This window comes from Coffea eugenioides, chromosome 6, assembly GCF_003713205.1.
Source record: "Coffea eugenioides isolate CCC68of chromosome 6, Ceug_1.0, whole genome shotgun sequence".
Classification (NCBI taxonomy): domain Eukaryota; kingdom Viridiplantae; phylum Streptophyta; class Magnoliopsida; order Gentianales; family Rubiaceae; genus Coffea; species Coffea eugenioides.
The window spans coordinates 25,847,460-25,858,765 of record NC_040040.1 but is presented as its reverse complement, the minus strand read 5'-3'; the positions used below and the strand labels follow the sequence as shown (position 1 = coordinate 25,858,765).

General features: G+C 33.7%; 1 long non-coding RNA gene across 1 annotated transcript; it reads right to left on the bottom strand.

Annotated features, from left to right (window-relative positions):
* Window positions 1–718: 718 nt before the first annotated feature.
* On the bottom strand, window positions 719–3,081 carry LOC113774911. Its single transcript, XR_003468837.1, has 4 exons — window positions 2,763–3,081; window positions 2,470–2,521; window positions 2,246–2,285; window positions 719–782 (listed from the first exon to the last, which is right to left on the bottom strand). It is a non-coding gene; the product is annotated as an uncharacterized LOC113774911 (long non-coding RNA).
* Window positions 3,082–11,306: the final 8,225 nt, after the last annotated feature.

Sequence of the window (11,306 nt, the reverse complement as noted above, 5' to 3'; positions counted from 1 at the left end):
GTGCTCGTCTCTTGCAAACTTTTGGGCACCAAAATCAACCAAAAAACACTTTGTAACCTCTAAAGCTTACATAATGCAATTTCTGATTATCAAATGAGGTAAAAACTTTTGGGTGTCAATGCTAATTACACATTATCTGATCTTTGATCGGCAAATTCAGGGACCTGTGAGCTAATATGTATTCCAGGAGAGGAAAGTTTCATAGGATAGATCCTAAGCTTCACAACTTCTACCATAGCTTCACAAGGGCCTCATTTTAGTGCAAATCTAAGGCAGTAAGACAAAATATGTATTCCAGCAGGAAATCCAAGTAACGGGTTCTTCTTTATTCTCTCCCCTTTTTTGGGGTGGAATCCTAGAACTAAAAAAAATAACCCAAATAGCACATGAAACAAGGCAAAGAAAAGCTTAAAAGAAAGGAAAACAAAAAAAAAGTTTCTTTGAGGAGAAATATGCCATGAAAGAAAGGATTTCATTGGACAAACCACCAACAAAAAATTCCAGAGCGCAAAAATCAAAACAAACAACCATGAAACAAGCAAAAACAGCAGCTGATAATTATAAAAAGTAGCAACACCACAATAGTTCAAACATGGAAGGAAAATAGACAAAAATGGAGAGAAAAAAACAAAATAATGAAGGCAGTACCTTAAAGGACATAAGATGCCTCAGTGCTAGCAGCTCTTTCTCAAACGAAAAATAAGAGTCCAAACCTTTAGCCACACCTGCTGCTATCTTTATTCTTGTATTCCAATCTAATGGTTCTTTATCAGGTAGAAAATCTGCAAAAGAATTGTTAAAATGGTTTACAATGATGCAACAGATTATGTTGTATGATAGCTACCAGAACAGTACTCTAACATAAACCCAACAAAGAAGTAGTGAATGACATTGAAATTAGCATATTATCCAACGTTGATGTTAAGCAATAACTACCAGAATAGTATTCTAACGTAAACCCAACAAAGGAGTATTAAATGAGCAATAACAGCCATACCTGTGGAGAAAAATCATAGGCACACACATTAATATTGAGAGAAATATTTAGTCAAAGTATAAGTGCACATATTAAGATTTGTTAAATGCAAATTTTATTTCCCCATTGTAAAACCGATATAAGAGTCCAACAGCCCAAAATTCATTCAAAGATTAAGAAAAATGAATGCTCTACTGAACTCTTGAAACAAACATAAATCAACCAAATGGCATGACTTTTGTTTTTGGCTTTCCACAAAAGAAGTCAAGTTATTAAACTACAATCGAGAGAATCACAACAGTGAGTCATTTTCACATGCAAGGTATGTAAAGTCATTTGGTGGTACAAATAAATTTCATGCCTGTGCTCAACATTTTCAGCTTGTTGATAGTTGTTGACAATGTTAATCCTCACTTACAACATTGGGTGGAGAAGTGACAAGGCTTAAAATCATTCAACCAAAACTCTCGTAGCCTAAATGTAACCACATGCAGGAAAAGAGAGAGACAGAGTTTCAGGAATGCAATTAAAGCACAAAGCACAAGATCCCTTAACATTGTGATCAGCTGAGGAACCCACTCTTACTAAGTGAACAAATGCATTAATACTTGAGGCAGTACCATTTGAACAAGCAAGCTCTTCATCAACCTCAAACAATAGAATGTGGAGTAAAGGCATGATATGATACAATACCAATCACCACTATTCAAAACACCAAACCATCCATTCACCATACTATGCCACTTATATGCTCTCAACCCCACCTTTCCCATTTTCCTGGAACGAACATTGACCCCCATACCTAGAATAAACAAGTTTGAGCCTATGCTCTGTCCTTGAGGCTTCATTATTTCTGCATTTTATTTTTCCTTATAAATGGCATCATTGTAAAGAAAGAACAATCAACATAAAAGTTAGTTTAAGTAGAAAAAACCCAATTAACTTTCTAAACAAAACTTGCACTGTCATCATGTCTTCCTTAAAAAAGTTTATGCAGTTCATAAATTTCAGTAAACATGTAAATTCAATTTTAAAATGGAATGGACTTCTTGTTGAACATGCAATAACTGAGTCGCAAACAATTGACAAGATAATGAACAAGAATGCCTGAAATGATATCATGAAGATGATCTTCCAAGGATCCCAAGGGCATGAACTAATAGACAAGTAGCCTCTGGTCCCCATCAGCACAGTAATCGATTAAATTTACAAGGTTAGAAAGACATAAAAAACTGAACATAAGAACCTCAACACAAAATTTTCGATTACCTTGAAGCCCATTTCTATCCAATTGCTTAACTGCAACAACCTGTCCATTCCAGTAATCAAATTAATTAGCAATAATAAACTTGAAAAGCAGCCAGAAAATTTTTGGTAGAGGCATTTCTAATAAAATCAATATTGCCATTTTTAAAAAAATTAGGAAAATTCAGAAAAAGTCCGATGAAATGAAATAAGTAAGAAAAAAATAGAGAAAATGACGGATACCTCACTCTACTACTTTAGCTTGAAGATCTGGAGTTGAAGCTTTCTTTCAGATCATCTCTAAGTGGGCCCAAAAAAGGAGGACATATTGGTTAAAAATTAGAAAAAAATAGAAATGAAAAAAACAGAAACGAAAATAAACACACTTTTTTTTATAATAGAAATAAAATAGCTCAGATCCATTTGCATTCTTTTGCCCAGGTACAAAGGATTAAGTGAAAAAAAAAGGATCGGAGGAGCTCGTTATATAGAATGTATCATACAAGAAGGGCAAAAAAGAGATACGTTCAGTGGATCAAACCTTCCTTCCCATGGATTGGATCAAAGTAGAGTCCACTGAGTCGGAATCATTGACCCCTGTTGTCATAGGGACACAGAATTCCCGACGAGATAAGACCGGAACAGTCGTCAATCCGATGCGAAAGGGAAGCTTCACATTCGAGAATATAAGAGCACTAAAATTGTCTTCTTCCCGTCTTGCACGTAGAGATACGAAAGTACAACAGCAAAAGAGACGGTACCCGCACGACCACAGAGCAAACCGTCCATGAGTATTTTTGGAAGTCCATCTACGATCGTGTAGGAGAAAGGAAAACTAACGAAAAAGAATGAAGAAATGATAGATGAAATGTTTTGGAGAGGAAGAAAGCGGCGGAGCTTCTGAGGAGAGAAAAGAGAGAGAGAAGCGTGTGGTCTCTATTCTTTACCCTAGCCATCTATTTTTATTTTCGAAACGAATCGAAAGCACCATAGATCTACACTCTAGCTGCATTTCCAGAAAAAACAAGACAAAACATCGACGTAACCAGATAGAAGAAAGAAAAATAAATCACTAATGAAAGGAAAGTAGCGGAAGAATTGAGGTACTACCTGAAACAATAGAGAGGAAGCAGCAGTCAGTGCTTCACTTGTGGTTCTATCTTAGACCGGAAAATAAAAGTCAAGAAATAAAAAAAAAATCCACATTAGTTCTCCAATTGCAACCAGAAAAGCAAACAAAGACGGCAGTCTTTCATTTACAGGGTTCGAAGCTCCAAATGTTTTTGAAGCGCAAAAAATGAAAGAAAAAAGAAAAATAATAAAAAGTTGAAGTAATATTCAAGAATAGAGTGGGAAGGAAAGGATAAGGAGAGATAATAAAGATTTTGAGAGCAAGAGGAAGAGGGAAAGATCTGATCAAGGACTGGTGGTGAGAAGAAAGAAAAGATCAGAGGAGAAAAATGAAAATTTTCAAAGAAATAGAAAAGAGAATGAAGGAGAGCTAAAATGTTCTGAGGAGGAGGAAACAAAATAGAAGTGGCGGCGTTCTGAGGAGAAAAGAGTGAGAGAGAACCCTAGCGCAAAAAGAAAGAAAGGAAACAAATCATGAGAGAGCAACCAAAACACAAAACGCTGTCGTGGTATTTGTTCGGAACACACGCACATGTGCGGCACGTGAGAGGACGACGAAGATTTTGGCTGAATGAAGTTGCCATGTTATCTACTTATGTTGATAAGTAAAAACAAATGCCAAATCTTCTTCCTATGCCACCAACAACCTCCGTCAAGCCAAGGTCTTAAAATCTCATGAACCTCCATGCTTCCTGTATAGGTCTAAAATGGGCATCAAAGGAAGATTCAATTCCAATCTATTGGAGAAAGAGATTGTGAAAGGCTCATCTGAGTGGTCAAGGGTGATAGAAATACATATTAGTGCTATGATTGATCTGAAAACCTAAATTGCAAACGAAAGAACACAACAAATAGGCGAGGGCTCAAGAGTTTGAGGGTGCAAAAATGGTTACCTAAGTGGAAGGGAGAGGCGAGCATAAATGGATGAGTTCTTGGACATGAAAAAAAAAATATGGATGGTTTCAGTTTATCTGTGGAATGAGCATTTAGTTTTGATAACATTATGAGCAATTGCTATGGTTATATATTTTATAAGAATTGCACGCGGTTCAATAAAAGAGTTAATACGGTTTTTAGAAACTTTTATGTTGATCATTAGTTCCTATTCCCGGAATGCACTGGGACTTGACTTTAAAAAATGTATATATTTCCAGAATCATGTTATCATCTTTACAACCGTAATCATTGTTTAGTGGCTTGAGCGTCATTAGGAGAATTTGTTGCAGTCAGGATGTGGGACTTGGGATATTACTGAAGATGTGATAGTATGGATGGGTGCTGGGGAAGAGGATGGAGACAGATGATGGTGGCCGGTTTGTTTTAGGGGAAGGGTCTTTTTGTCTACACGCATAATATTTTAACACCATTTATCAAAGGTTGTTTGGTTAAAGAGGGTGGCCATTATTTTTCAAACTTTAAGGGATTTACTTGTAGTTTGACTGAAGCACAAGGAAGGTAGATGTAATTAACTCTTTATTTTTTTTTGTTTGTTCAAAAATACCAATTATTATTTGAGTTTTAACCAAATTACACTTACCATTGGAGTGTTCATTGGCCAATAATTGGTAATTCGGTAAAAAAAATTTGATTTTTTCGTTATTTTCAACAATCTCAACATTCAATTACTGCCCAAACTTTTATTTGATAATTGGATTTCGGCCAGATAATAGGTATTTTGGTAAAATATCCAAAGTTTTATATTGGTTTTCTAATATAGATTAGTTAAGTCTATTGAATATGTAATTAATAATATAAAAGTTATCAATATGTTAATTAATATGCTTTTAAGGTCACATATTTATTTATAATAAAAAATTATAACTTATAACAATATTGACTAATACATTAATATGTAATATGATATCTTAGTCTGCATGAATTATATAGAATATTTAATTAAAATATGAAATTCAGTAATTAGGTCGGTAATTGGTAATTCGGAAATCAAATTTCAATATCCATTCCCAAACTATTTTACCAAATTTTAAGATTGGATCTTAATTATTTTCTCAAATTCTATTTTATTGACATCCTATTTCTGATCTAAGTTGGATCGGCTGGTTATTCAATTTTTCTCGAAGTGTGAACACCCTAGACTTACCATTGTCACTTACAAAATCCAAAGCCCATTCTTTTATAGGTATTTTATAGCCCCCTTCAATTTCTTTTATAGGTATGTTGCCTCCCTCTATGATATGGTTGGACAAAATTAATCCCACTATATTAATTTTTTTTTGTTTCCTTTTTTCTTATTCTTTTTCCATTTTTTCTTTTTGCTTTTTTTCTTCTTTTTTCCCCTTCTCTTATGTCACTTGCCAATTGTTTCCCGCCATTGCTAAATTATGACACTAAATCTTTTAATTCTCTTTAACCCAATTTTTTATAATTTATTTATTTGTTAAATTCACTCTTAATAATTTGTCATAAACTCTACTCTACTCGAATATATATATATATATATATGTATATATGTGTGTGTGTGTGTGTACCTTGCATTGTAAACATCTTCTAATTTAGGAATTTAATGATTTGAGTACATATAAACTAATTAAGTTCAAAACTAGTTAACTATTCACATTAACAGTAACGTATTACAAATCACCTAATAGAGAAATGTTAATTTGTTCATTTATTATTTATTCATATCAATAATTCATTGATTAATCATTCTATTTTATTCATATATGTAAATGTATATATATATATATATATATTTCAATTCATTAGATGAAATGGACTTCATAATATAAAAAACCATTGATCTCTTGTTATGTTAGGAAGTTTCTTACGAAATAGTGATTTTGACAACTGATAAATAAGCAAAGAACCACCAATCTAATATGTTAATTTAAACAAAACTAAAATCCATTTGAATTAGCTGTTTTTAGAGGTGTTTTAAAAAAATTTTACTGTAACAGGGTTTTTAGAGTATATTTTAGGATATTTTTAAAATATATTTTTGGAATATTTAAGAGTAGCAAAGTTTTTAGAATATATTTTGGGATATATTTTTAAACATTAAAAAAAATTTAGACTATGTTTTAGAGTACTTTTTAAAAATTTTTATAGTATTTGAAAAACTAATTTTTGAAAAACTGATGAATCTAAACAGAGCATATGCACACAAATAATAATGGCATTGGAGATAAAGAATGAAAAAAGAAACAAGAAAGAGTAAACTAAAAAGAAAAGAGTAAGCAAAAAAGAAAATAAAAATAATTAAGATGGAAGGGATAGTTTTGTCCAAAGATATCATAAGAAGGACAATGTGCAAGTTGAGGAGAGTAAACTACAACTTAATGGATAGTTTAAGGGCGTTTAATGCATTTAACTCTAAAAAATATGCTTCTAGGGAATAGACAAAAGGGTTATTATCACTTTACCCTTTTAACATTCCGTGCAACTATCAATTTCTCCCTTAACGTTATTTTTTAGTCACTTTACCCCCAAAACTAATGATCAAACTTAACGAAATTTGTTAATTAAAGTAAAAAGACAAGTTTAGCTCTTAAAGTTATTATCATTTTACCCCCATAAACTATAGTCTCATTATCAATTTACCCTATAGAGTTATTTTTTAGACAATTTATCCAACCATTAAACCAACTTAACAAGTTAAAAAACTTTAGAAAAAAGTACCATCATCTTTGTATAATAAAAACAATAAAAAATTTAGAGTCGCTCTTCTCCTCTTTAGTATCAAGAAAAAAATCAAAATATTAATTTCTTTCTTTTTGGCAATTTTGTTAATATTAAGAAAATAAAAGGATAGGGAGAGAGAGGGAGAGGAGGAAAGAGAGACAGATAGAGAGAGTTCAATTCTTTTATTAGAAAATACAAATAAGAAAGAATTAAATATTTTTATTATTTTAAAATTATTTCACTTTACTGTTTACTATGACGACCCCACCTCCCCATAGGGCGTACCCTAGGGTTTAGCGGATCGCCTGGCCAACTCTCACCAGGACTCGCTCACGCACCTCAAGAGAATAACTTACAACCATAGAAAGGAAATGAAATAACAAATCCCAAATTTAGAATATACATTAATCCCTAAATTCAGCTCCAAGGGTTATACATGTCCAAATATATCAAAATGTGAAATTTCAGGTACATTCAACACTAGTTGAGTACTAGCGCGAGTACAATCGCATAAATTCAAAAACTAGACTACGCTAGTTTGTACCAATATCACGCCTTAACTCATACCCTCTGTAAGGAAAACAAAAACTAATAGAGTCAGCTAAATCTCAGTGAGGTTCCAAGTAGCAAGTTAACCATTATTGAAAACTTGAACTCTTAAAATGAGCGAGTGCAAAAGTTCATAAAAAAAACAATAACACGACAAGAAATAATCATTTCAAAATATAAGGATACGGATGGCTCTCAAGAACCAAATTTCCGTTGGTTCACCAGAGTTTGATCAAGTAGTAATTGACACTCCGTTAACTTTCAAGTAAAGTAACCAGTCAAATAAAGCACCACTTTAACTATAATCTCTATCCACCATCCAAACCCCCTACCGGGCCCAAAATCCTTCATAAACACGGATGGTAATACTCGAGCATACCGATTAGTCGAGAAAATAACACTCCACTCGACAAAATAAGAGACCCAGGGTTCATTACCCAATCGACCAAACCCTTGCCGGCTCGACTCAAGTAACTAGCCACAGGGTTTCTAGAATTCCAGAGAGTGCGCACATCATACACAAATATATCAAGTCAATTGCAACAAATAAACAAGTATATATCACATTAGGGCAAGTGCGATAAAGTACACCCTTGCCCGACCAAACCATGCAAATTTTATCCGATCACGTTGGTAAAGAATTTAAATCAAGTAGCAAGTTCAATCATGTATTTGGAAGCACTCACCAAAGATTTAGTGCTTGTCAAAATCACGCTCAGGTACAACTCCTTGGTTGGAGTCCAAATTTGCGATAAAATATCATTTAAGAATTTAAAATCCACTAGGATTCGAAACCTAGGAGTTTCACTTCAAGAAAATCAAGTAAACGAAACTTGTTTAAATAGCAGTCATATGACTTCTCAAACTCTCGAAAATTCATACTCGCTCTTTTAGTTTCGATAAAGAAATGATTTATAATTTGGAATTCACACTTGGTATGAAAATCGAGAAAATCGTATTTTTAAAGGTCGCTACTTTCACTTTTTAAAGGGTACGAGTTTCGGCAAAAATTTCAACTTATGTACCTTTTACTTCAAAAAACATGAATACCATAAACAAGCGGAGTTCGCTTCAACCTCGAGTCGTCGCTCAAGTCTCGAGTTCATTCGCCTAACCCTCGAACAAAAATTTGGACAATACACATTTTGTATTTATCCATTTTCCCATCCAATTACAACTTAGATTCACAAGCCAACAAACCTCCAATTATACACCTATTCAAGGCCTCAAAACCAACTAAATAAACCAAATAATAACTTATCATCATGAACCAAAGCTGAAACCAGTTTAAAGAAAAACTTATAAATGGCAGATTTTTCATCCTTCGATGTTTTGGTCATGACTGTAGTTAGGTATATCGGATTGAGGTAAATTTTATGTCGTTTCGAAAATAAGACATAAACTTACATTTTTCATGAAGACATAGACACCTAGTTCTCGCATTTTCAGGGTCAAAAATGGACGATCAGAAGCACATGAAAAACAGATCAGGAAAATTAGAGTTTTTGCACAGTCAGGAGTGCTCTAGCCAAATCATAAGTTAAAATAATCCAATTGATCTGAAATTTTGCAAGTAGAAAGCTAACTCAAATCCCTATAATTTTCATGTTTTGTCCAAAAGCTGATTCAATCTAAAACATGGAGAAATTCACAGCCCAAGTTGAGTCCAGAAACAGGGCAGAACTGAAATTCACCACCAAATGTTGGAAATACATATCAACCCTAAAACTACTCATCAAAGCTGGAAATTGCTTGACAAAGCTGAAATTTCATCTTTTAAGGTTAAATATCACAATCAAGCCACTAATCATCTCACAAGTTTCATTTCCAAGCTCAATACCAACATCTTAGAGATAAACATCATAAATTAAAGCTGAAAAATCACAAACCCTAGCTGAAATTTGCTAATCTTCACCAAAACTAGAGTATCATCCAATATAATTCAAGATTTTGCTAAAACAAGAAAGAAAAAGGAAGTTTTAGACTTATACCTTCCAAAACACTTGAAAAAAGTGATAAACCAAGCTATTTCTCTCTAAACAACTCCATAACAAACTTCATTAGCTTTTTGGTGCTAATTTAATCTGTTTAGTTTTGTTGTTCTTATTGATCTTCACTCAAACAAGGCAAGGATCAAGATGGAACTTAAAGCTTTCCTCTCTTGTTTTTCCTCTCTCAAGTTCGGCCAAGACATGAAGGAAATGAAGAAAAATGGTAGCTAGAAGAAAGATAAGAAGGAAGAAAGTTTCTTGGTCAACTACTCTTGGATCTTTGACACTTGTCAAAGCCAAATTTTCTTTTTTTTTTCTTTTCTTTCCTTTTCCTTAGTCAACAAAGATGGCTGGATTAAGGGGTAATTTAGGGAGGATTAAGTGAAATATAACAAGAAGATTATGGTAAGAAAGTAGTGGTCAAGTGGTGTACTCAATCGGTAACAAACGGTACGTGTCGGTTCAATTCTATTTTCCTCAACTCGCTCGTACTTGTGTTTTAACTTATGATTCACTAACTTATTAATAGCACTTCTAATCACCCACTTTCTCTTATCTAAAACTCACTCTTAATCACCAAATTTAGTACACACCTCACTAAATGATCATATGGCCAAAGTGCACAAAAATCCTAATTTACGCTAACTATAAACGTAAAGGTAAACTCTCAATTCTAGTATATATTACACCTATTAAGAGAGTAAATTGGTAGTAAAAGGAATTTATAAACTAACTTATTCAAAATAAGGGAATTATAAGAAAAATATAGGTAAATTTTCAAGTCCTCACATACTCTCCTCCTTAAAAGAATTTCGACCTCGAAATTCATACATTTATTCGAAAATAACTCAGGGTATTTTTCTGGCATAACAATGAAAAATACGAATTGTACCTTCTACTACTATAGACGTGTTAGGCACTGGTTGATAGTGTAAGGTATATATTCTGGCAGGCATTCTGGGTATATTTCCTCCTATATTTGGTTGTTGAAGGTTTAGGTTTGACTTGAAGGGGCAGGTTGCATGCTGGTGCTCAGCACTACCACACCGTAAATATTTCTGTACCTTTAGCCAACAATTATCCTCAGTATGGTAGGTTTTTCCATAATAGCTACAAGATAAGTGAGGGATTGAGGTATGATCTCCTTGTGAGACACCTTTCAATTGTCCTCCTCCACCTGAGGCTCCTCTCGGAGTAACTCCCTTGGATGTCTCCGAAATTCTCACACCCCCAACTCCTCAACCCACCTTAGAGGGTGACATACCTAGATCCTCTTGTTCTTGCCCTTGGTCTCCACTAGATGCGCCTTTCTTTCTTGCATGAAAAGCTTTCATTTGTGCCCTTGCAATCTCTATCCTTTGGGCTTTCTCAAGAGCCTCCATGAATGTATTAATTTGTGCCACTGCTAAAGCCTCTTCTGAGATCTCTTTGTATTTTTTTTAGTTCTATGTTCTTGTACAATAACTCAATTTTCTCCGAATATTCGTGTTCCCATTGCCCTTCCCAATGCTCAGCCAATATCTTTTGGACCTCTATTTCCTTTCGAAAAATCTCTATTTTCTTATACATATCAGCCAAATATGTCATCTCACCGATTCGCTGAAACTCAAGTGATAGCATGTCAAGCAAATCAATGGATTAGAATAAGTAACTAAGTATAAGTGGAACTCTAACCATATAACTGTTAAGTTCCTTCGCTCCTAATCCAACCACGGAAGATCAAACTTAGATATTCTCAAATGAAATGGACGAGAAAGTAAAACATAATTAGG